The following is a 27,816-nucleotide window of genomic DNA, read 5'->3' on the forward strand; positions in this document are numbered from 1 at the left end:
AAAAGTGCTTTAATTATATGTGTTATATCTAAATATCAACTGTGTATTCTATGTAAAAAGTCTTTCTCATACATCAATGTAAAAAATCAAAGTTGTACGTGCTATTTCAATGTGGTCTGATGTTATGTAGTCTACTATGCACATCTGTATTTTGTATAGTATTGTTCGCCCTATATGTGTGTATACATATACTATGTATTTTTTGACGAAATCCATGCAATGTACTTTGTCTCTGGATAACTCTGGATGAATAAACTACTACTACTACTACTACTACTACTACTACTACTTGTACACCATTTGCTGCCATTTAATGGCTTCATGTTCCCAAACAGTGCTGAACTTTTCATGGATAACAATGCACCATGCCAGCAGGCCACAATTGTTCATGATTGGTTTAGAGAACATTGTGTACAATTTTAGTGAATGATTTGGCCACCAATTCAACATGAATCCCATCAAACATTTACGGGACATAACTGAGATGTCAGTTCATACAAAAATCCTGTACCAGCAACACTTTCATAATTATGGATGGCTATAGAGGCAAGAACACTGTGAAATACCACTTGTGATTTCTTCAGGAGACTCCCAGTGACTTGTTGAGCCCATAACAATTAAGAGCACACCATGACTCTTGTCATCCCAATGTATTTTGAACAATGAATATCTTTGCTTACTTGAAAAGTTACCACAGAGTACTGCTGTGTAAAATACCAGTGAATATAAATACATAAACATGTATATTCCTGATTCATATTTCCTTAAAGTTCACCTTAATATGTTAACAAATTTGCTTTTTTTAATTTAAGTTTTCATCAATATACACACTAAAAATTTAGCACTTTCTACCCTGTTTATTATTTTGTGTTGGTACACTACTTTAATATAAAGTGAGTTATTCTTCGCAGCACAAAACTCTATGGGCTGTTTTTTTTTATTATTTATTTTAAAGATTGTCTATTAGTCTCAATTTATTCCAAGTTTAACAAAAATATTGTTATTATTTTCGCTGATAATACACATTTGCTTGGCTTGACAACAACATGTGTCTCATCTGCAAAAGAGACTAATCTGCTCCCTGGTTCAAATAAAATAGTAGATAACCACACATAGCAAGAACAATAATGGGCTCATGGTTGAACCCTGTGGAATGCCCATTATGATTTCTTCCCATGTTCCTGTCTGTATTACACAATGATCCATGTTTAAAGGAAAAAATCATTTCCACCAAGCTGACTGGTTCAAATAAATACTTTAAGTAGCACTGTTGACCAGTTAAGAACTTTATCTAAATTTCAAGTACACAAATGGATGTGGATGCAGTGTCCTAGTAATTATATATAAAAAGTCACATGCAGTGCACATTTACATTTTGCATGACAACCAGTGGACACAACCACAATGATATAAGGAGGTTGTTTGTCTTGTTATCGTTGGATGAAAACTACACGATACATTTGTCAGGGTTTGTAAGCAGTGGGTCCTTGAGGTACAGAATACGCGAACACTAAGAAGTAAATTCAAACAGTATATTAACAGAAGACTGATTATAAAACACGCATGCTATGCGCACCCATCATTACTGTGTCTGACATCCTAACACCGGATATTTATAGTTGTATTGAAAAGCTCCATGGTGAGCTAAGAAAAGAGACATATGTGCGCCTGCGGCTGCGCTAGTTATCGGCGCGCTGCCGCCGGAGGCCAGTCGCTTACTCTTTTGTGGCGCACTGCAGCCGGACGCATGTCTACTGACCAAGAAAATTGTCTGCATTCCAAGATAGGTTGACTGGTGAGCACATGTTACATACTATACAGCTACATACAAACCCATAGACACTTAACATCATTCTCCCCAGAGAAAAAGAGCAACCATATGTGGCTCAAAAGAACTCCTGGGTGTTATGAATCCATTTTGCCATTTGTGACATCAGAAGGTATTGCACCATGCATTTCATTTGCAGACACAGTAATGTTCGGTACAGAGAAGCAAGCTTTCAGGATGACAATTTCATACATGACAAATGCTGTTGACAAAAGACAAATTATTAAAAGCAATAAAAACACAGTACTAACAATCAAGTATGCATTAAAATTACTGGATAAATTGAAGGACTTAATTCTATTTGCTACTTCAATGAAGTTTAACTCATTATTGGAAGAAATTACATTTTCATAGATATCCCTAATTAAATCGTTTTCTTCAGAAAAACTTGGTAAGGAACATTTTCTATATATTAATATGTATGAATCATTGTAATAAACAGATAACATTCTCGTTAATGGCAAATGTCCAGTTGCATGAACTGTAGTTGGCAATACACTAAGCATATCAAATAGTTTACATGATAAATCACACTGTGTGGCATTCAAGATCAATCCACTATTATTCAAATTGAGTGACAAAGGGTAGCTCATGCGTATCATAACTTTTACATGTAAATGTGACATCAGGGGTGGAGTTAAATGAGAAAATTATACCTTCAGAACATCATTTAAGAAATGGATGATAAAGATGCATTAACATTCTAGGGCCATCATCTCTTGGGGGATGATTCATAAACAATTCTTTCTCACAGCTGTACACTCTACTAGCTAAGAATACTGCTGATACAGGGCAAATTAACTTATGACTACGTTTACACATATGCAAATCATTTCATTTAAGGACACGAAATATCTTCAATCCTTGCTGATCAGTAATAATCATTTAGTACGTACTTTAAATGAATACCTGCCTGTCTCCATTTCACGGGGTAAGTATAAATCTTATACATTTCAAAATTGTGCTTTGATCTAGCAATGGGTATAGAAACAATAACAGTTAATTCATCTTTAATCATTAAACAGTCTGTGGTGGTTAACTTGTAGTAAGCATATAAATTGTAAGAGTTAACAGGGTAAATCATAGTATATGTTACATCTACCTTTCGTTAAATTGATAGCAGGATCTGTAAAAAAATTTCTGGATGTAGTAGTACGCTGCTCAAACAATCATTTCAACTACTTTCTAAGGCTGTTCTTAAGTTAAGGGCATCAATTCTAGCACTTGATAAACTATCAGTAATCCTTAACAAAAGAGTGTTTAAATCTAAGTGTGCACTCACAGCATTTAACCCTTGGAATAGTTCTTGGATATCTGCGTACATTTCATTACAAATTACGTGGAAATGTGAGTTAAATTGCTTTGCAATCTGTTCAGTGAAAAACTGTGTGCTTGGTAATGGTTCTTTGCATATTCTTTAATACAATAATTTCATTAGAGAGGTTAGTTGAATTTATACTGGACTGTTGTTCAAGAGCTAATATTTTGCCTTTAACTTCCAGTAGATTACGACTACTTAAAGTATCAAATACAGTATGAAGGATACTCTCTCCAAAAACAAACCAGACACAGTTACACCTAATTAAAGTTTTGTGTGGCAAAAGCTTTAAAAAACAGTAAATCTCTTGTTCATAGTGAGCAAATGTCAACTTTACCTGCATTTTGGCTGTGACCCAGCTATTACACCAAGATGTACCCATTTCCAAAATGGTATCATTATCTTTAACAGAACAAATTAGATGAATTTGCTTCTTTATAGAATTGAACTATTGCTGGAATTCACTCAGATTGTACTTGAGTACAAGTTTTGCATTATTTGTTGAAACTACCATGTCTGATCGTGGTTCAAACAAAACACCTGTATTCTGTGGTACTTTTACTACAGCAGTAGTAGAATACACTATCATAGCAAACATTAGAATAAAAATGAACATGGTTAATTAGTTATAATTACTAGAGTTAACAATGAACATAAAATAAATGAGTTTCTTGTGGTAACCTGTGGAATAAAAGGTTTAGCTTCACTTGTGGACTCATGTAATAGCTTCAATACTAAATTTTCACTACACATTCACATAAGCATATGGCTGAAATAACCACATGCATTGCACTCTCACACACTACACACGTTTACACAGATTGTAGGGGTGTCTGGAACAGGATCACTCAGAACGTGGTGATGCTATGGCCTCCAAGTCTGGACTGCGACCTCGCAATTCTCGCTTCCTGTGTTTGAGAACAGCAGATCTGCCTCTCGATCGGTCCTCGTCGTCTTTTGATGGTACAGGAAATCTAGCCAGAAATGGCTTCACATGATTGACAACTGAACAATAGGGCTGTTGGTGCTTAAGAGTGACTGGCAACAACATCTCCAAGACTGGATATGGTCCTTTCCAAAACTTATTAAACCTTTTGACTTGACTCTTCTTTAACACTACATTGCTCAGATATACAAGATCTCCAGCTTGATAGTGTGGAACTGCTGCTTGGTGGTTGTGTTGTCTTACTTGCTGAAGAAAGGATCGATGATTTCACTGTTTCACTCCCCTTCATGCTTCCTTTGGTTTGCGTACTAGATCCCTTATGTGTTCATTGCTGATCCCGGCTCTCGATCAAGCAAAGTCCAAGGGTGAATGCATTCTTCTTCCATAGAAGATCTTATATGGACTTAGGCCAGTTGAGCTATGCATTTTGGCATTGTAACAACTTACCAAGTACGGTAAACAGACATCCCAATTCTCATGTTTGCTACCCACATAAAGGCTAACCATTTTAATAATTGTTCTGTGGACTCGCTCGACTCTTCCATTTCCTTCAGGGTGTGCTGGTGTAGTCCTTAACTGAGTTATTTGCATGAACTTACGAGTCTGTTTAAGTAATTCAATCATAAAATTTGTTCCTTGATCACTAATTATACTTAATGGTGATCCAAACTTAAGAATCCATTCCTTTACAAAAACTTTTGCTATAGTCTCAGCACTCTGATCAGGTATTGGTATCATGAGAAGGTATCTAGAGAAATTATCTAACATTGTTAATATGTATTTGTTTCCATCTTTAGTCATAGGCAATGGTCCTACAACATCTCGTCCTACTCTTTCAAATGGTTTACTTGTCTCTGGTAGTTCTTGCAAAGGTGATCTAATTTTTCCTACATTATTTCGTCTGTTACAGGAATCACATTGTGAAACAAACTCGAAAACGTCAGCTTTGCAGCTCAGCCACCAAAACATTTGAGCTATTTCAATGTTTGTTGTTTTTTTACCCCAATGTTCTGATAATAAAGACTCGTGTTGTTCTCTCATGATTTGCTCTTCCATGCTTTCTGGAATAACTAGGTGGTTTCCTTTACTAGTGATTTTGTACAATAATCCATCTATTTTTACAAAACATTGATCATTTTTCCATGATTTCCATTGTAGATCTTCTTCTTGAGCTGCCTTTAACGCTTATTCTCGGCTTATTGTAACACAAACATTGACTTTTTGGCTCATTGCATCAGCATTCACATGTTGTTTACCTTGTGAGTGAATAACCTTAAATTGGTACTCACTCAGTCTTAATGCCCATCTTGTTAATCTGGAACTTGGATCCTTTAAGCACAATAACCATTTAAGTGCAGCATGATCTGTAATAACTGTAAATTCTCTTCCTGTTAAGAATCATCTGTTATGTGTTATACAAAAAACCAAAGCACAGAGCTCCTTCTCAGTAGTAGTATAATTACATTCTGCTATGTTTAATTGTCTGAAAGCAAATGAGATTGCATGTTCATGACCATCAACTTCTTGAGGCAAGATTCCACCTATGGCAAAATTGGATGTATCTGTTGAAAGAATAAAAGGTTTACTGAAATCCAAATAGGCTAACACTGGGTCTGTGGTTAGAGCATTTTTAAGTTCTTCCATTGCCTTTTTGCATACTGTTGACCAATTAAATGTGGCTCTTTTCTTCATGCTATATCCGCATAACTTGCTATAAATCGTCTGTAGAAATTTGACAATCCCAATAATGATTGTAGTTCTTCCAAATTCTGTAGTTCAGGAAAATTCTTTATATCTTCAGTTAATTTAGGTATAACATGACCAAGATAGTTAAATTTATTTTGTGCAAACGGAGATTTATCTATTGATAAGTACAGGACTTCACTTCTTATACGCTCAAAAGCAGCCTGTAGTCTCTCAGCAAGTTGCTTCATTTTTCACCAAAAATTATTACATCATCAAGGTAAACAAATGCTTGTGTTGTGGTGAGCCCTTGTAAAACTGAATCCATTAGGCTTTGAAATGTAGCTGGAGCATTACAAAGCCCAAATGTAATATGAAGATGCTTGTATACTCCTGTTGCAGTTACGAATGAGGTTTTTGCTTGATCATCTGGATGGACTGTTAACTGGTCCACTTGTTTAACAACATACCGAAAAAATTCGACATCTGCCCAAGTAATCCAAGGTTTCCACTAAATTTGGCAATGGGTAAATGTCAGGTGTGGTCACAGCATTCGAAGAATGGTAATGAACACAAAAACGGAACTGTGGTTCTCCAGAAATTGATTTCTTCTTTGCAATTACAACAGGTGAACACCACAGTGGGTCTGAAGGATCTCTTGGTTTTATAATTCTGGCTTCTAATTGTTCTTTAACCATGTCTTCTACCAACTCTCTTTGACTAAATGGTATTTGGTAAGGTTTCTGTGTGATTGAGGCTGCATTCCCTGTATGAATGTATTTTGAACTAAATGAGTGACAGGTAAATTTTCACGTTCTCGGAATAAATCTGCATACTCCAACAAAGCAGGTGCTAAAATCTTCTGTTCATCAGCTGTCAAATGTTCTACCTTCTTCCAAATCTTGCGCTTCAGTTCATTATTAACTTCGTCTCCTTGTTGCAATTTTGGTATTGTTACAAAACTATGTGTTTATAACTGCAGCATTTGTTACCTCATCTGGAATATTTATTATGTCACTTCTACTTATGCTTGACACTTCAGCAACTTTTGTTCCTCATGGCAAAACAACATCCTCATTGCTCATATTCGTTATTGTAACTAGGGCGTTTGCGACATTCTACCTCACCATTGTAGCGACACCTACACTTCCAGCAACATAATGCATTGTATCCAGTAACTCAGTTTTCTCAGATCGCTCAGTTAATAACAAAGTTCCTTCCTTGTATGGGGGTAACTTATCTTCCACATAGATTGTCTTTCCTGCTCCCTTATGAATTTGCTGAGGCTGATCAATTTGAATTTCGACTCAGACGGCTTGAACAGATGCACCGTTTGGGCGGTCCATTCCCACGACGTCAGTATTTCTGCTCCTTCGAGTATGATCTGGAGAACAATTTCCTAGGTTGTAGTTGCTACGGCCTAGTTTAATCTTTCTTTCTGTGACAAAAATCTCTGCCTCGTTAGCGGACAAGAAATCAAATCCAAGTACACTGTCATAATGCGTTTCGTTATTTGAAACTACTTGCACCCTTGCTGTGTATTTATCTTTATCTTTATTTTCACCATCATCTTGGCCTTGGCCAAGAATTAATTCTACATCAACTTCTCCATAGTTACGTAGTTTTACTCTGTTTGACCCTCGCACTTTTAATAGCGGTGGTTTCAATTTATCCCGTTTATCTATGCATCACCACATTAATGAGGTCTGTGCTCCTCTGCCAATAAGTAGTTTGATGTTTCTCTCATGATATACAGCACCTATCACAAAGTCAATTTCGGTCTGATTTTCGCTGTAACTAACAGGAATCGCTGTCTCTGGCAGGGGACAGACAGAGTGGTGGCACATACGTCCCCGTACTCGTTTAAAGATCTGGCAGATGGTCTGTTGTTCATATTACCTTTCTTCTTGTTCCGACAGTCTCTCAAAACATTAGCCTGCATCCCGCAATGATAGCATATTTGATTCTCTTTACAATCATTACGCTTGTGACCCAGATTATTGCATCTGTAGCATTGAACTGTTGTGTAAAAAACTCAGTGTTCTTGTTTTTGCCTCTAATTCAGTCATCTTAGTGCTTCAACAAAACCAGCGGCGGATTCTACTGCCTCCTGAAACGTTTTACATGGTGCCAGTCTAACAGCTTTGCTTACTTCCTCTCCATACAACCCATGAATAAATGTGCCCAAGGCTCTCTGGTCGGCTTAGAACAACTGAATGCGATTTTCATTCTCATATTCCGCCAACTTGTACATTTGAGCGTTGATGTTTCAAATTCTGTCAGCAAACTGCTTGATAGATTCATCTCGTTGCAACCGCAAATAGTAAAGCTGCTCCCCAGAAAATCTAATCCCATTTTTACGTTGAAATCTCTGAACAACAACCATTCTATGCTCATTGTAATCAACTGTTTTCACGCAAGTAGGCTCCACGCTAACAAAATCTTGTGCTGCTCCCTGAATTCTTAATTTGGCAACCACTAGCTGATTGGAATCTGTCCATGATCCTAAGAGGGTGGCACCTGCATGTTTACGAAAAAACACTTTCACATCGTCATCGGATTTCCCATTAAACACTCGTACTGATGGTAGTAATGAAAAATTCTTTACTGTAGTTGTACTTGTACTGCATGAACGATTATTTGACAAGTCTTTTGGAATGTTATGCTAGCTTCTTTCTGCTTTTAACTGCCAAATCTTTTTTTGCAGTTCATAAATAACAGTTTGATTGATGACGTTACTCTGACTGGATTGTGGCATTTCGTCTAATTTAACGCCAATGAGTCACTCAAGAGTAAATTGAAAATCCATCACTGCCTTTCATATTCTAGCCAAACTGGAGAAGACCAACCTGAATTCCAGTATCGGATGTCCCCGCATAGTCGGAAAATGCTCATGCTGCTGCTGCTCGTAGTTCACGTTATGCTGCATCTCTTCAGGACTGTAGGTTTTCAATAATTATCCTCATACTGACACCACTTCTATAAGGAGGCTGTTTGTGTTGTTACCCCTGGATGATAATTGCATGAAATATTTGTCATGATTTGTAAGCAGTGGGTTCTTGAGGTACAGAATACGCGAGCACCTAGAAGTAAGTTTAAACAGTTTATTAACAAAAAACTGATTTTAAAACATGCACTCTATGCGCGGCCATCATCACTGTGTCTGACATCCTAACACCGGCTATTTACGGTTGTATCGAGAGGCTACATGGTGAGCTAAGAAAGAAAGACATATTCGCACCTGAGGCTGTGCTACTTATTGGCACGCTGCCAATGGAGGGCAGTCGCTTACTCTTCTGTGGTGCACTGTGGCTGGATGCATGTCTGCTGACCAAGTAAATTGTCAGCATTCCAAGATAGGTCAGCTGGTAAGAGCATTTTACATACTGTATGGCTACATGCAAACCCGTAGACCTTGACAAAGAGAGGAGACACCCACCTATCACATTTATTCCAACCCTATTAATGGCAGGGCCATCTATAAAAGCAGTCATGCTAGGTATCAACTGTTCTGAAACTTCTGCACTCTCTTTTATATGGGCATGGCCATCAACCAACTGACCACTCATATCAGTGGTCACCACCAAATGCTGGCCAAGGGCAGAGTTGACCACCCAGCAGCAGAAAATGCAGCTGAGTACAAAATGCTCCTTGTCAATGGCTGTACCACACATAGTGCCATCAAGATTCCCGTATCCTCCCTCCAACTCCATCTTCCCTTCTCAAACCCAATATCAACTTCTCTGAATTATATAGATGAGAACTTCCCTTCCATTACAATATCCAGTCCTACAAATTTGAAATCTTCCTGCCATCTTTCTCCAGTAGACACTGTCCCAACTAAACCACAACTCTTGTCACCATGTGTCCCACCTCCACCTGCCACCCACACTTTAGCCCACTGATCTACACTTATGTATTTCACTCCACATGTGATGGTCCTCTTACCTGTAATTTGATGCTACACTGGGTTTTGATGAATCTTGAAGCCTCATATCTAGTTGTACTGAAAAAGTATCCTGGAAGCTCATGCTGTTAAGGGTAGGGCAAAATGATGTAGAATGGGCAAGAAACGAGTTTTAAAAGTGCTTCATCCCACTTTATTTGCACTATAATGTAGCTGATGGCCAGTTCCAGTTTTACAATTCACAGTTTATGCAAATAACAGGAAATGCATAACTTCCTTTGCAACTGCATACAGTAGAAGAATAAACCGAGCATTAAACATAGTCACAGTACTGGTTAAAGTTCATAGCTGCTTAATGTATTGTGGTAGGCCCATAAAAGAGCTGTGAACACAAAATACTTTGTAGTATTATCACCAGCATTAACAACACTGTACTATGAACAAAGTTTGTAGATCATTGATACTTCATGTTGCATATCAACCAACCTACTTCAGATTTTTAAGACACAAAATATTACTCCATTTCATACAAAACTGAAGTGCCAAGGAAACTGGTATAGGGATGCGGATTCAAATACAGAGATATGTAAACAGGCAGAATATGATGCTGCAGTTGGCGACACCTATATAAGACAACAAGTGTTTGGCACAGTTGTTCGGTTACTGCTGCTACAATGGCAGGTTATCAAGATTTAAGTGAGTTTGAATGTGGTGCTACAGTAAGTGCATGAGCGATGGGACACAGCATCTCCAAGGCAGCGATGAAGTGGGGACTTTCCCGTATGAGCATTTCATAAGTGTACCATGAATATCAAGAAACTGGTAAAACATCAACTCTCGGATATCACTGTGGCCCAAAAAAGATCCTGCAACAATGAGACCAATGATGACTAAAGAGAAACATTCAACATGACAGAAGTGCAACTGTTCTGCAAATTGCTGCAGGTTTCAATGTTGGGCCATCAGCATGCAAACCACTCAATGAAGCATCATCAAATGGATTTTGGAGCCGACAGCCGACTCACAAGTGTAGCCTTAATGACTGCACAACACAAAGCTTTACACCTCGCCTGGGCCTGTCAACAACAACATTGGACTGTTGATGACTGGAAACTGGTTGGACAAGTCTCACTTCAAATTGTAACAAGCAGATGGACATGTACGGGTATGGAGACAACCTCATGAATCCATGAACCGTGCATGTCCTCAGGGGACTGTTCTAGCTGGTGAAGGGGCATGTAAGCTGGAACCACAACTTTGCCAAACACTTGTTGTCTTATACAGGTGTTGCCGACTGCAGCATCATATATCTCTGTATTTGAATCTGCACCCCTATTACACTGGGGCACAGAATTTGCTTTAACGAATAGTGTGATGTAACCAGAATACTTTCTGTTCTGAGACTCTAACATGATTTGACATAAGATAGCTGTATGATATCTTGGTGCAGACTGCAGATTTTTGTTGATGGATGACCATTCATACACAAGCTTAAGAACCTGCTGTGAATTCTGAACCTAAATACTGCTTTGAAATTCAGCAAGGTTAGATTTTACTATTTTGCATAGACTCTATGATTTTACCACTGTTTTGTTCATGAACAATTTTCCAGGTTAGTAGTTCACAAAAGTACGTGGAACATTACTATTATGTGTAATCTGAAATCCCCTATTTATGAGTATAGCACCAATTTTGGAATAATTATTTTAAGATCTTAAATTATTCAAAATCTCAGTTACTAACTGAATTAATTGGTGAGATGTGTTGTCTGACACAGAAAAAATATAGCAATTAAATTATATTGTCAAAGTTCATAATCTTGCAGTCATTAAAGGAAAATAGGCAATTGAAATTTTGAGGGTCCTACCTTTTGATATCAATCATTTTGTAAGTTAATGAATTTCAGATTATTCCAATTGTGTTCCCATAAAGTTGGAATGTCTTTTTCTGATTGATTAGTAACATTATCTCCTTTGCTGTTTATTTGCTCACTATTTTTTTACTATTATATGATGTTCTCATAATGTCAGTTAGCTGTTATTTTTAATTATTCAGGCTTCCATTAAAGCCACTTGCATCATTGCAATGGGGAAAGTAAATGTAAGCAGCTGAAGTATAAGTGTAACTGAGCCTGGACATAAACAATAGTTTTAAATATTACTGCACACATGTTACACATGTGTAACTACATTAGATATAGAATGAATAATAAAAAGTTTTAGTTATTTTTGGGAGCAGAACACGTAACAAATGTGTGATGTTTAAACTTGCTACATTTCACAAACTCTCCCCTCCCTATGTTCTACCTTTCTCTCCCAATCTACTCCTCTGTTTCATCCTGCACCGCACACTAGTTCCTGTGCCATAGCCAGAGCCATATTCCTGTCCTTGTATCTTGCTTCCTCACCCTTCTAAACCTCAGCCATCCTTCCCTCCCCTCTCCCACCTCCCTCCTCCCCTCATGAACTCCTCCTGACTCGACCGCTTACTCCAGTCAGGCAGTACCCCAGAAATGTAGTCTGATAGGACATGTAGCTTTGTGTGTGTGTGGGGGGGGCGGGGGGTATGCAAGTGCATTTTCTATGAATTATTGCTCAAGAAGAACAATGTCCAAAAGCAACGTAATGTTTACACCCTTGTTAATGTACCTTTCAATCAACCACTCAGCATCTCAAGTGTATGGCAAGCTGCTGCCCAGAGTCCTTCTATTGTTTGTATTTCACACAAAACTTTACATTATCAACAGTTTACTGTGGTTTGCTCAGCAACAGCAGCTGCCAACAATAAACTTACAAATTCAGCTGCATCTTTACTTTTATTTGTAATTATTATTATGATGTTGATAAATGAATTATTTGAACAAAGCATCAGTTTTCTCGTTCACTTTGCATTTTCTGTAAAGGACAGAGAATGACTGAGCCATTCACATGTCTTCTAAATCTACATGTCAGATCATGATACATATGACATCACTGTGCTAGACTGATCCTAAAGCAGCATTTTGCAGGTGAAATTGCCACAACACGTCAGGATTTACAGGGAACCCGTTGAGCGCCAGGCGCAAGTTCAGTCTTTCATAAGACCCATTTGAAAGTATAGTGTTAACAATTATAACAGAATAATATTAGCTGCTAATGACTCACCACATGCATGAGAACGTTGACAGAAAATGAGTGTCTGCAAGGTGGAGAGATCAACCTTTTATAGGTTCAAAACAAACCATTAGCTTGTACCATCAACACCAAATGAAAAATGGTGCACCACAGTGACCACAAAGGTTTGGACCATCACGATCAAAGGTGGCCTCTGTGGAAGTTATAAGCTCTACAGGACATCCAGCTATCTATCTATCTATCTATCTATCTATCTATCTATCTACATCCATACTCCGCAAGCCATCTGACGGTATGTGGCGGAGGGCACCCTGAGTACCTCTATTGGTTCCCCCTTCTATTCCAGTCTCGTATTGTTCGTGGAAAGAAGGATTGTCAGTATGCTTCTGTGTGGGCTCTAATCTCTCTGATTTTATCCTCATGGTCTCTTCGCAAGATATATGTAGGAGGGAGCAATATACTGCTTGACTCTTCGGTGAAGGTATGTTCTCGAAACTTTAACAAAAGCCCGTATCAAGCTACTGAGCGTCTCTCCTGCAGAGTCTTCCACTGGAGTTTATCTATCATCTCCGTAACGCTTTCACGATTACTAAATGATCCTGTAACGAAGCACGCTGATCTCCGTTGGATCTTCTCTGTCTCTTCTATCAACCCTATCTGGTACGGATCCCACACGGCTGAGCAGTATTCAAGCAGTGGGCAAACAAGCATACTGTAACCTACTTCCTTTGTTTTCAGATTGCATTTCCTTAGGATTCTTCCAATGAATCTTAGTCTGGAATCTGCTTTACCGACGATCAACTTTATATGATCATTCCATTTTAAATCACTCCTAATGCGTACTCCCAGATAATTTATGGAATTAACTGCTTCCAGTTGCTGACCTGCTATTTTGTAGCTACATGCTAGGTACCTACTCATAAGGAATGTGTATAGGATCATATTGTGTAGCACGGTGATGAGAAGTAGTAGAATGTGATGACATGCAAGCAAATGTTAAACAGTCTGTCACAGAGATAATCATGAAACTGGCTATCCTTTAGGTTTCAGATAGTGCAGTTTTCCATTTATAGGCACGGAAAAAATGAACATCCAGAGGCGGAATTTTTCCAATGGCACCAGGTGATGTTAACTGCAATGTCACACACTTTTCATGAAGGATAGTTTGCTCTAAAGGAGTATGATTTTTATACACAGACCATGAATCAAGCAAAAGCAAGTGACCAACTATTGGCCAAAAGCATTGCTTGTACCATAGTTGAAGTTCTCAGATGCCTATTTCCGCACCCCTGCTTGCTATGACATAAATATTCCCTACTGCCCCTGCAAGATCATTCACTTGAGAAAGAATCACACAGGGCATAGCTCCTCCAACTCCCTGCAGCACAATAAATATCTTTCCAGCGAATTTAACATCGACATTGACAGTCGGCATCGTTGTACGTGAATGAGTTAATGTATTGTTTTAAATTTTGTTATCTTATGTTTTCCAATTCCATAGTGCTGTTTGAAGTTATGCAACCATCTATTTCTACCCTTGAAATCGCTGTAATCTATATCATGTGCAATCTGATGTGCATAATGTTGTAGATCACTGTCATGCACATCCTGTAAATTCTGTCAAGTGTGTCTGTAGTATGCAGACACCAGTTTTTGTAACAAGTGTGCCTTGTTCTCCCTTCAATATTCATAGTTTTTCTTATGTACTGCATGGTCATATAGCTATGGACATATTCAAAATCTGTTCATAATTGTTTTCTTAGTATGTTCTAGATGATCTTACATGTACATAATTACATTTACTGCTCCTTGAACAAATATTATCCTTTACTATGTTTCACTGGAGATGTGATTTGTGGCTCTGTGTCAAAAAAAGATGATGAACTACATGGCTTGAAACCTGTTTCAATATCGCTTGCATTTGTTAAGCATGTATCATAAGCATTGTACCCCTCACATACACTGACCACACAATCAAGTGTTTATGACGCCACATACTCCACTGTCTCATCTTGCAGAAACAATACATTTCATCTGCCAATTCTTTCTCACTCTGCAAAATTGCTTGTGTTCCTCTGTGATGAAGTGTCAACTTCATCAACTGTTGTTGTAGATATAATGCAACATTTGCTTTATTTGTCACTGCCATTGCCCTGCTTTGTACCTGTATCAACACCACTAACAATGTAGCACTGTTGTGAGTTACTCTTCAACTAAGCAGCTTAACTATGCTCCTTATCCATATGTTATGTTCACCATTGGATGCCTGCAGTCCCATCTCCTGTTGCCATTAGCAGGTGATATTGTGATTGTATAACAGACAATATATGGGACATTGAATGTCATAAATACCATTGGTCTTTTGTGACATGCCACTCAAGGGGTTCCTTGATATTGACTTAACATACTAACAAATATGAAGTTTAAACATGAGTTCAATTCTGTGGATTATGAAGCATGTGTCAAACATAAATATAGTGGACAAAATTAAATGGAAAACTGAAAACCTGCTCAAAGAGAACCAGTTATAATTTTCTTGGGTTATTACCTGGCATTCATGTGAGCTACCTGATTGGATTTGTCTGAGAGGTATTACTTCAATCCTTTAACTATGCTTGTAAATTTATCACAGGCAAAGAGCTATGCTATATGATAACTCTGACTGGCTTGAGTAGCAGTAATAGCAACATGACTCCCTTGCTTGAGATTACACTGATAAAAATCAAAGGGTTGATTCCAATTAGACTCACATAAGAATTGGAATTACTTTTACTGGTGTGTAAAGAAATCTACAGAAGTATTATGTGTGGCTCAGACAATTAACTACTGTAATATTTATTGGTTTGAAATATTCACTTCAAAATATGTATTACAGGCATCTAGCAGAGTAATTTGTCACTACCACATTTCTTCGTGCAGAAAAGGAAATCTATTTTGTTTTGAGTTAATTTTTCTGAAATAAAACTTGAATTAATACCTAGAAAAATACTCACAGCAGGAAAAATATTGGAGCCACAATATTTTTTGGGAATCTACCAAACAGACAATGTATTTATTCAGGATCAAACCAAGACTAGCTGCTCATCGAGTTTATGCCTCACTATGTGTCAGTGGGCTTCATAAATTTAACAGTCCAGAAATGTGTGATTTCTGCACTTGCAAGATATTTTAGCATGCTGTTTTATATACCACACTTTCAAGCTGACCAAGAATTGGTCAAAACTTGTTTAGATGTGATGTGATTACATCAGTAAAATAAATAATTTAAAAATAACTTTTGAGTCACATATGATGCTTTTCTGAGATTTTCTTCCAAAGAGGCCACATTCATTTAAACCATAACTCATTGCTTATTGAGAGCACCCATAAAATGTACCTAAGTATGACCATAATCCAGTGAAATGTGGATTAAGTTCTTTTACAAGCATCTGGTTCAGCCAGAGATATCAGCTGGCACAAATGATTGCCTGTGGTAAATCTACAAGTACAGTCAAAGAACTGAAGTAACTGTTCTCACTTTCAGCCAAGCAACACAAATGAACAACTGCTATGTGACTGAAAGCATTGTGAACTGTTATTTTTGAGCAGGTTTTGGGATATTTATTTCCTTTTGACCAATACATCTGTGTGTATAATAAGTGTTTTCTATCTCAAGGTGCAGTACTTCGTATTCACCATTTATTAATGTATTAGGTCACTAAGTCTTCACAGATATTTATATGATTTCACCACGGAGTGATGCTTTGAGATCTATCTTGTGCAGACATTAAGAAAGTCAATTAGTTAGTCAACTAATGTGGATATTCATAGTGAATATTATCTGTGAAAGCAGAAGTGGGTGGTAGGTTTGCTCCATCTTCTTGCATTTCACCTATCAGAACGCAGATAATTAACTTTTCAGATAAACTTCTACACTGTAAAATATTGTATACATTTTTTTTTAATTTCTCCAGACTCAAAAATGGATGCAGCTCTTTGCTAGTCCCCTTCAGTGTTGATAGGGTGATACTGTCCTATTATTTTTATAGTAAAGATGTAATACTGGAATACTGAACAGACTATAATTCCTGGACATGAACATGCCAAACACAGTACTACATATTTAGATGAGGTACTGTAATAGTTCAGCTGCACGTAACTGAGCCATCATATTTTAGTAAAAAATCCATTACCCATGTGGGCTGTCCAAAAAATTATGAAAATCAGATGACCCAATTCAGTTGCAATGTTTGTTATCTTTTATCTCCAACCATTCCAAAACTGGACGAGGAAAGTATTACCAGAAGCAAATCACTCATGTATCGTCTACATCATACTAGTTTTTCATACAGTTAATACATTATTGAAATCATATATTTATTGTAGGTAATTGCTCTCTCTGTGAAAACCAAAGAAAATATCTGAAATAAGATACATATATTTCACTAGGAGATATATTTCTGGACCATTGATAAAAGGATTTACCATATACTGTTTGTTTTGTATGACACATATGATCATGGGTCTTCCTGAGGAAAGCAACTCATGAAACATATATATAAATGCAAGTTGTTAGTTAAGAGAGCTCTTTCACCTTTAAGACAGCCTGTACTTACTTTACCAGATACTGTGTGTTTTGTGTTCTGAGTTCTGCAGTGTGGGCTATATATATCACAGGACATTGAAACATCATAGGTATGATCTTTAACTGGTCTGCTAATGGAGTATGCTGGGAAAAAAAAGAAGAAGAAAAAAAACACAATAGTTCCATTTTCTGCCACCAGTGGTGTAAGCAGTCAGAATGTGAAATATTTATAGTTTTGACATTAGTATGTTGCTTGTCATTTGGCAGTGTGTGTTAATTGCTTTCGTAAGATGACTGTTGGTATAAAGGATTAAGAAGGTTGAAGGTTTTCATTTGAAACACAGTGGCTGTTGACAAGAAAGACCATACACTGCCAGTAGTGTTGTTTCATCAGAAGGCAGCAATAGCAGTGCTGCATTGTGGGAATATTGCCAACAGAAACAGCTTTAAAGAGTCTCAATATCAATAAATGGGCTAAAGAATATGATCCAGGAATTTCAAGAAACATGTGTGCTAGATGGTATAGCATGGGCAGGGAGGTGCCCTATTCCCATGGCAGTTGTTGGTGAAGTTGCTGTAGTGATAGCCAACCATGCAGCACATACCTCAAATTCTGCAGCCAGTGCTGAAGCTGTTACAGGAATTCTCTCTGCCCTGGTCAACCATTCACAAGATTTTTCAGCACATTTTACATTGGCATCCCTACAAGATTCAGGATGCGCAACAAATTCAACCCCAAGATAAGCTACAATGTATGACTTTGCCTTTCATTTTTTGGCACACATAGAAATGAATAACTTGTGGCTAGGAAATATTCTTTAGATGGACGAGGCACATTTTACTCTGCATGGTGCCATGAACGCCCAGAACTGTCGTATGTTGGGCCTTGCTTGCCATATGTTGTGCGTGAACATCCACTGCACTCAGTCTATGCAACTGTGTGGTGTGGTTTCACAAGTTCCTCCATTCTTGGTCCATTTTTCTTCAAGAAGATGACACCTCATTGGCCATTTAGGTGCACCGCTACATTTGAAAAAGACCTCCTTCTGCAACATGTGAGTCCTGATTTTCAAGAACACCACTGTGTCAGTAGCATTATTTTCATGCAAGATGGGGCAATACCACATGTCACTTGCCAAGTCAAAGATTTGTTTTGAGACATCTTCAGTAATGAGTGCATAATATATAATCAATTTCGAGATTTGTGGCCTTCCAGATCCCTCAACATCAATCCATGTGGCTTCTGGTTGTGGGGATACATAAAATATTGTGTCTGTCAGGGACATAATTGGACTATTACCAATCTGAAGAATAGCATATGTTGACATATCACTCTGATTACACCAACTGTGCCATGTTATGGACACAGCATGTTACTGAGTCAGGAGACCATACTGAACACATATTGCAACTTGAGACCATCTCCTAATAAACAAGCTACAACCACTATTATCATGTGTTAGATCATTCCTCCTCTTTTCCTGCATTAACACCATATTCTGACTGCTTACAGCACCATATTTTCACGTGGTGGCAAAAAGTGAAACTTTTTTTTCAGCATACTCCATGAGCGCATTGATTTATGAACATGCTGTTGTGACTCGCCGATCATTCAAAGTGCCACCTCGCAATTACGTGTGTCCTCTACGTGTGGCGCTGTCTGCCAGCCATGCAGCAGCTGCGCCACCTAAGCGGCCAGCCAGGCAGTGGCCACTAGACTTGGACTCAGTGCTCATTTGAATGTTACCTTGTTCACATGTATTGCTTGTCAACTTGCTCTGTGACTTATATGTGTTGTGTCATTTTGAAATATATGTGTTCAACTTGACATTATAACACATACCTATGACGTTTCAGTGCCCTGCAATGTCTGCAGTCCACACTGCAGCACTTGGAACACTGCCAGTTTAATATAACCACCCAGTCTAAGAGGCATCTGGAAACTGAATTACTAAATTGCCGAGAGATATCATAACACATCTTATCATTGGTGGGTAGGCCTTGAGATGTACATGGGATTCTGGTAATAGCTGTCATTTATAATAGTTGGTATTCTCTGATGTCCCACATTTTTCATGATATGTCATGGATGAAAGTGATGGTTATGGTTAAGTTCCTACAAACTGCTCTGTGAGATCATATAAAATAAACTATCAGTCCTATCTAGATAATGGAGCAGATGTTTGAGCAATCAGGCAATCAGTTGTCAGGGCAAGAAATTTTTGGAAGTTCATCTCAATCATGAAGAAAAGAGTCAGTATCCATAATGCACTAGTGAGATCCTTACAGAGCATGTGTAATGGCGTAATATACAACATTGTCAAAAACAGTATGAAAAACTTGTAAGAATGCTGCATGGTTGTTAAGAAAAATATTCAGTATGTTGTACTGTTGCCAAGTTAATTGGCAATGAAGTAAGCCAATCAGACCATTGTGTGCACCGATTCAAACAGCCCGCCAGATACAATTAGTGTCAGTTGTTCTCATATTATTGACAATAGCACATGAGACTGCTCAGCCTTTGACTGGGGTTTGATCCAATTCTTGTATCACTCTCTTGTTTAGTTTTAGGAAACTAAGGAAAGAATACATTTGGTGACACTGTATCTGGTGGGCCACTTGATTTTACATGCTCAATGGCATGATTGGCTAACTTCAATGCTAATTGACTTGCAATGTATTAATTTTTTTCTTAACAGCTACTTCTCAGCACAGCCTACCCTGCAACAGACTTACTCGTACAAGCTTGTCAAACTGTTTCTGACCACACTACACACAACCATCACTTCAATACCTCAGAATTCACTTGCCAATATATGTAAATTTTCTGATCCTTAGTGCCTGAAATTGGCACAAATCACTTATTTGCCAGGAAACTGTGAGTCTAGTGGGTATAAATACCTAACTTCTGAACACCAAATCAAGTATGAGTGAGAAATATAGATGTTTCTGCCTCGATACCGTGATGATATTTTCTTCTTCAGTAAGCTTATTACATGTAATAAGATGTGGATTCACCAATTTCTTGTGGAAAACAAGCAAAATTTATGCACCATTTTCACAGTGGATCTCAGAGCAAGGCAAATTAAAGCAAAAGCTGATGAACATGGTATTCCAGTGCAGAAAAGGTATTCTGCCCATTGACTTCTTTAACTGAAGAGGAGTGCTGACTGTCACTAAGAAACACTGCATCAGTCATAATGCACCATTCAGAATGAAAGGTATGAGATACTCAGTGCAGGTTTTGTCCTGATAATGTTCACCAACTTGTGGATCAATGCATAATACATTTGCACTATTTGTTATCTCACCATCAATCCCACAGTCTGATCTTGCTTCCCCTAATTTCCATCTTTCTTTCTTTCCTTTTTTTTTTTTTTTTTTTTTTTTTTTTGTCCCCTAAAGGACACCTGTCCCTCCAGTACTTTCACAGCAATGTAAATGTGTGGACCACTGTGACACAATGGTTCCAAACCACGTCATGTATTACCATAATAGAATATTGGATTCGGTATTATGACAAATGTCTGAAAACTAGTAATGAATATGTTGAAAAATAGTGCACTGATTGCTGGCCATGTTCTGGATACTGTTGCTATGTAACAGGTGTTTTTCTGGTTATAGATCTATGGTTCTAGATAAACTCTATAACAGCATTGGGTATAGTAAAGTAGAGGCATTAACAAGTAAGCAGCATTTCACAAAGTTTCAAGATTATGTATATATACACACAGAATTACTAGCTTTCGCAGCCGATGGTTGCTTCTTCAGGAAGGAGAGGGAAAGACGAAAGGATGTGGGTTTTAAGGGAGAGGGTAAGGAGTCATTCCAATCCCGGGAGCAGAAATACTTCCCTTAGGGGAAAAAAAGGACAGGTGTACACTCGCACTCGCACACACACACACACACACACACACACACACACACACACACACACACACACACACACACACACATATCCATCCGCACATACACAGACACAAGCAGACATTGATGTCTGCCTTCAGAAGTCATGAGCATTTCTTAATTTTCACTGCAGATGAAAGTATAGAAGTGTTAAGTTCGGTGAGTGTGCAGACCATTTTGTGTTTCCTGAATTGCTGTTCCAACACTCTCCTAATGTTCTCTTCAGAGGGTTTGTCATTAGTCATATGTGGAATGGGAGGGACATTTGTCATCATAGTATGACACTGATTGCCCTATGTCCAGTGTGATTTATTAATTTGTTTATTTATTTTCTCAGCATCAGTGTTACAGTACAAACAATCCTGGACTTGTTGTGCATAGTAATTAAAAATATAGAATATACAAAATGAAACTGCCCACAACAAACCCAGTTGATTTACAATCTCTGTGCATGAGAATGGTGTATAATAAGTTGTTTCCCAGTAATAGTTACATACATGATCAACAGTAATACAGATATTCACAGCCAATGACCCGTGCATGTGCAGGTGTTAACACCACGACTTCAGAAACTATGAGTGAAATGGGCACACGACCATTGGCACTGATCACAGTGGTCACTGGAACAGTGGCAGAGTGTTGCATGGCCTGATGAATGTTGATACCTTCTCCATCGTGTGAGTGGACCGATGAGAGGGCACAAATCCGTCGTCTTCCAGGGAAGCAGCTACTTGACACCTGTACTGTGGGACAGAGACAAGCTAATGATGGCTCCATTATACTCTGGGAAACATTTATGTGGCCACACATGAGTCCAGTGGAGCTCATAGAAGACATCACGATGGCCAAGGAGTAACTGGTTGCAGACCATGTACACCCCTTCATGACAGTCATGATTACTGACAGCAGTGGCATTTTTCATCAAGATAATGCACTATGTCACCAGGCCATAAGTGTGACTGAGTGGTTCAAGGAACACAGTGGTGAATTCCTACTGTATGCTGCCCATCCAGTTTGTCAGATCTGAACCCGATCGAATGTACCTGAGATGTGACTGAACGTGGCATCAGAGCTCATTTTCCCCACCCATCTCAACAGAATTTACTAGAATTAGTGACTTGTGTGTGAAGATATGGTACAGTTCCCTCCAGTGACCTGTTTGAGGCCTCACTGCTTCCATGCCATGACACATCGCTGCTGTTATCCATGCCAAGGGTGGAGATACTGGCTATTAGGTACATGGTCATAATGTTCTGGTTGACAGTGTATATCATCCTTTAAATTTTCAATTTATTGAGGCAGTGCACTGTAAAACTTAATACACGTATGGTTTGCATGCTTTTGAGTTTGTACTATTTTTAATTGTTCTATGTGTAAATCATTCCTGTTCCTTGTTTTATGGTTGTGACAGTCAGCATTTGCGTAAGATTACTTAGGTTTACTTTGTAAAGTGATGGCAGAGTAAGTATTTGTAATTTCCTGAAAAGAGGCCTGCAGTGAGTGTGTGTAGGAATGTGGGTAATTATTCAAGCAACCCTTTACGTAACATAAGAACTTCTTTTAAATTAGATTTAGAGCTATGCTAGAAGGGTATTCCATGCCATTGTGATGCATTCTAAAGCACAAACATTTGCGATAACTTTCAGTGCAAAGCAGGCTGAGTTAAGTACTTGTGTAATCAATCTTATGTGGTGTTTCCAATCAATAGCTTCATCCATATGCTTTCCCAATAGTTTTGCAAACTGCATTGTTTTTATTAGCCTGTCATTCAATTCTAGATTAATATCTCCATGCTGGATTATTTTGCTAAACCGTGTGCAATTTGTTTTCTTGGAATTCAGTGTTAGTTTATTTACACTAACTAAGCCTTTTAGGATTTTATCAGGAGTGGAACGTAATGAGATTTTAAAATCACTCACCAACAGACTTGTGTCATCTGCATTTAATACAATTTTGTACCTGTAAATCATTCACATATGTGAGAAATAGTAGTGACCTTTAGATGCTGTCCTGAGGTACTCCTAAAAGAATTTCTTTTGCTTTTGAAACTAAGCTTATTTTTTATTTGAATTAACACTGGTCAGTTCTACAATACGAGATCTGTTTTTGAGAAATGACGTATACCACATTTTATGTCTTCCTTTAATAGTTGTTGTTTCTCACTTACCAAGGAGGGTTTCATGGCAGACTTTATCGAAGGATTTAGACCGATCTGAACAGATTCCTCATACACTTTTTTTCCAAGTTTTTAATTATTTCTTAGGTGTAGTCATGACTGCAGTTTCAGTGCTACATTTTGCACAAAAATCGTGTTGATTACAATTCCGAAGTTCATTTTTCTTTAGGTATCTAGTGGCTCTCAATTTCATCAGTTTCTCTAATATTTTGAAGAAAGCAGAAAGAAGTGATTGGAATGGCAGTTTCACGTTTTATGGTCTCACTTTTGAAACCTATAGCCACTGAGGAAACACACCCTCACTACAGGTTAAATTTGCCATATGTGCTAAAGGTTTTGCAACATGCACTGCAGTCTTTATTATGACTGAAATTGGTACTTCATCTGCACCTGCTGCCATTTTTGGTTTTAAGCTCCTGGACACCCTAATTACTTCATTTTCATTTGTTGAAAGAATGTTCACACTACAGACAACCCTTGGAGCCTGTTTTATTTTCTGTTTTGTGAAGTTTAAGTTTAGTGAATGTGGTACATTTAAAAAATAGTTATTAAAGTAGTTTGCCATTTCCTTCTTTTCTGCATTATATTTTTCAATGTTTTTGATGGTCAATTCTTTCTCTTCTCAAATGATACTAGTTCCATTTCTTAGGATTTTCCATATAATTTTTGATCTGTTTTCTGAGTTACTGATTAGATTTTTGTAAATACAGCAGGTTTGCCTTTGTTATTGCCTTTCAGTAAATTTTTTGTGTGTTTTCACATAGTCAACAAATTGTGTATCTTGCGCTAATTTTGATTTTTTTAATTCTGTCTTGTCCTGGTTACTCTTCGAGTATTTGCTGCATTAAATAATTATAAAAAAAATGTTGTTATTAAGCTGTTTTTAAACATTTACAGTTGTTATAAATATAATATAAGTGTTGTTAAATTAGTAGGAGTGTTAGTGAAGTATAAAATAAGATTAAACGGGGTAAGAAGCGTATTTTTCTTCTTGCGTCTGTAGCACGAATCCTAGGCTTAATTTCACGCGTGCAAATCGTAAGTAAGCAGTGAATTAAACTCATAGGTAAACGTTTCCTGAGGGTATAAATATAATATAAGTGTTGTTACATTAGTGGAAGTGTTAGTGAAGTGTTAAAGAAGATTAAACAGTGTAAGAAGTTTATTTTCCTTCTCGCGCCTATGGCATGGATTGGATTTTAGGCTTAATTTCAAGTGCGCGTATCGGAAGTAAACAGTGACTTAACTTATATGTAATCACCAGTTTTTTTATCCAGTAATCTTTCAATTTATTTATATCTGCTTGAATAGTTTCTAGGGTCCTTTGTTTTCGTTTTATTCAGTACTTAAATCAGTTTATACGATATCTGTTTATACCATGAGTGAGAAGTGTATGACATGCCGTAGGATCGTTAGTTCTGGGGTATGGTGTCATGAGTGCTGTAGTTTCTTTCATTGGGGCGAATGTAGTGGCGTGGGAAATGGGGACATAAATGAGGCTCACCAGTGGTATTGTAGGATCTGCAGTAGAGACAGGAAAATACTGGAACAGGAAGGGGAAATTGCAGCTCTTCAAGCTGACTTAGACAAGGCAAGGGAGGAACTGGACAGGTTAAAGATGGAGAAGGGTGAACAGAGGTGGGAAGTGGCAACAGGTAACAGGGGGAACAGGCAAAGAAGAGCATCAGACAGTTTTGTCGTAAATCTTTAAAATAGATTTGACTTGTTGCCTCAGTCAGAATCGGATGAGCCTCATGTAGCTGAAGCTGTAGAAAGGGCACAACAAGCTTTCAAGGACTTAAAAAAGGCAGGGAAATTTGTAAAGAAAAAGAAAGTTCTGTTGTTAGGTAGCTCCCATGGTGGAGGTGTTGGCCAACTACTGCCAGAAAATCTAGGTCCAGAGTACCAGGTCACAAATTTTTTCAAGCCTTGTGTAGATCTGCATCAGGTAACAGAGAATGTAGGTTCTAGATGCAAAGATTTCGCGAAGGAGGATTCCGTGGTTATAGTGGGTGGTCCGGGAAATAGCGTTGACAGAGACTCTGAATATTCCATAGATAGTGACCTGGTGAAGACAGCATCAGCAACGAAGCATACGAGTGTGGGATTTGTGTCTGTGTTGAGACGCCATGATCGGCCTCATTTGAACTCTTCCATCAGGAGGGTGAACTTGGAGTTGAAGTGGCTGCTTAGGTAGGGTCCCATATTGGTTTGATTCCTGTGGATGCTGTTGATAGGTGGGACTACACTAGGCATGGCCTTCACCTCAATAGGAAAGGGAAGGAGAAACTGTCTGGGTTGATTGCAGAAAATGTAAGGGGGGCACTGTCACAAGTGGTAAAATACCAATGGCCACAGGTGTCAGAGGGATGCCTTTTTTAGGGTAGGGAAGGGGGAAGAAAACGAGTTTTAAGAGAGATTGGCAGACACACTCAGTTTGAGAAAACAGATGAACAGGAGTCAGATTTTAGCATACAGATTCCATTTAAACAATGTTTAACGGAAAGTGATCAGAAACTGCCAGTTCATCTTTGTCAAAGCAGTTATAATCCCATTAGCATGCAGTATCAGTTATCTTTATTACACCAGAACATTCCAGGACTCAGAAATAAAATTGATGAACTACCCATGTGTATTGCTGAAATGAATTCATCTAACCAAATTGATATAATCTGCCTCTCTTAACATCAAGTGACCACTGGCATAGATTTGTTAGACATTTCAGGATTTAAGCTAGCTTCCTACTTCTGCAGAGTAGATATGGATGGAGGAGGAGTTGCCACATTTATTAAAAACTGCCATAAATTCAAGAACATTGACATTAATAAATTCTGTTTAGACCAGCATCTAGAAGCATGTGCAACAGAAGTAGAGTTCCACAATAGATCCTATATAATAGTAACTATTTACAGAGCACCTGCAGGAAATTATAATCTATTCATAAATCATCTAGAAGCTCTTTTGGGTTATTTAACAGGGAGAAACAAAGAGATTTTGATTGCTGGTGACTTTAATACAGATTTTCTAATGCAATCTTCCAGTAAACATTTACTGCAGTTAGTAAAGTTGTCTTTCAATCAAACTCACACTGTAAACCTTCCAACTAGGATCACTAAATCCTCAAGGACAGCCATTGATAACATTTTTATAGACAAATCAAAGGAACAAAATCATATCATAAAACCTGTAATAAATGGACTATCAGATCATGATATGCAGATCCTTGTTTTAGATGTAAATTCTGAGCAGGTTATCAAGACTGCTAAGTCTAAGTACAGGAGAGTAGTCAGTCAACCAAAAATTGAGTGTTTTAGAAAACTGCTCAAAGATATGAACTGGAAAGATGTTTATAGTGCCCATGACATGAATGAAAAATATAATACATTCATGAACAATGTCAGTACCATGTTTGAAAACTGTTTTCCTCTAAAAGTTACTCAAATTAAACAGAAGTCTATAATAAAACCATGGATTACACAAGGAATAAAGATCCTGTAAGACAAAAAGGAAAATGTATCTGTCGACCAAGAATAGCTCCAATACTGATAATGTAGCTAAATACAAGGAATACTGTAAAATATTTAAAAAAGTAATTCAGACATCTAAACAAATGCACTACGAAAAGAAGATAGCAATGTTAGGGAACAAAATAGAAACAATATGTGATATAGTGAAAGAGAAGACTGGTACAATCCGAAAGGAACAGGAGCAAATAGCATTAAGGGTAGATGACACATTAGCAACCGATGGGCATAGTGTGGCAAATCTATTTAACAAGTACTTTATATACATTACTGATAGAATGGGATTGTCAGGATCAGCAAACAATGCCCTTGAATATCTGATAGTAACATTTACAAATAGCTTCAGCTACATGAATATGTCACTCACTTCACCAAAAGAAATGACTTCCATAATAAAATCTTTGAAAACAAACCATTCTAGTGATTACGATGAAATATCAACAAAGTTAATTAAGGCATGTTGCTGTGAGTTTAGTATAATTCTAAGTTATTTGTGTAACCAGTCAATTATAACTGGGACATTTCCTGACTGGGTAAAATATGCAGGCAAGGGGATACAGGGGATAAAGAGACACCATCAAACTACAGACCGATTTCACTTTTGCCAGCATTCTCAAGAATTTTAGAAAAAGTAATGTACAGGCAGCTTCTCAAACATCTGACCACAAATAACATATTATCAAGAACACAGTTTGGATTTCTGAAGGGTTCTGATATCGAGAAGGCTATTTACACCTACAGTGAAAATGCATTTAATTCATTAAATAACAAATTACAAGCAGCAGGTATTTTCTGTGATTTGTCAAAGGCATTTGATTGTGTGAACCACAACATACTTTTAAATAAATTAG

The sequence above is a fragment of the Schistocerca gregaria genome, chromosome X (genome assembly GCF_023897955.1).
Source record: "Schistocerca gregaria isolate iqSchGreg1 chromosome X, iqSchGreg1.2, whole genome shotgun sequence".
Lineage (NCBI taxonomy): Eukaryota > Metazoa > Arthropoda > Insecta > Orthoptera > Acrididae > Schistocerca > Schistocerca gregaria.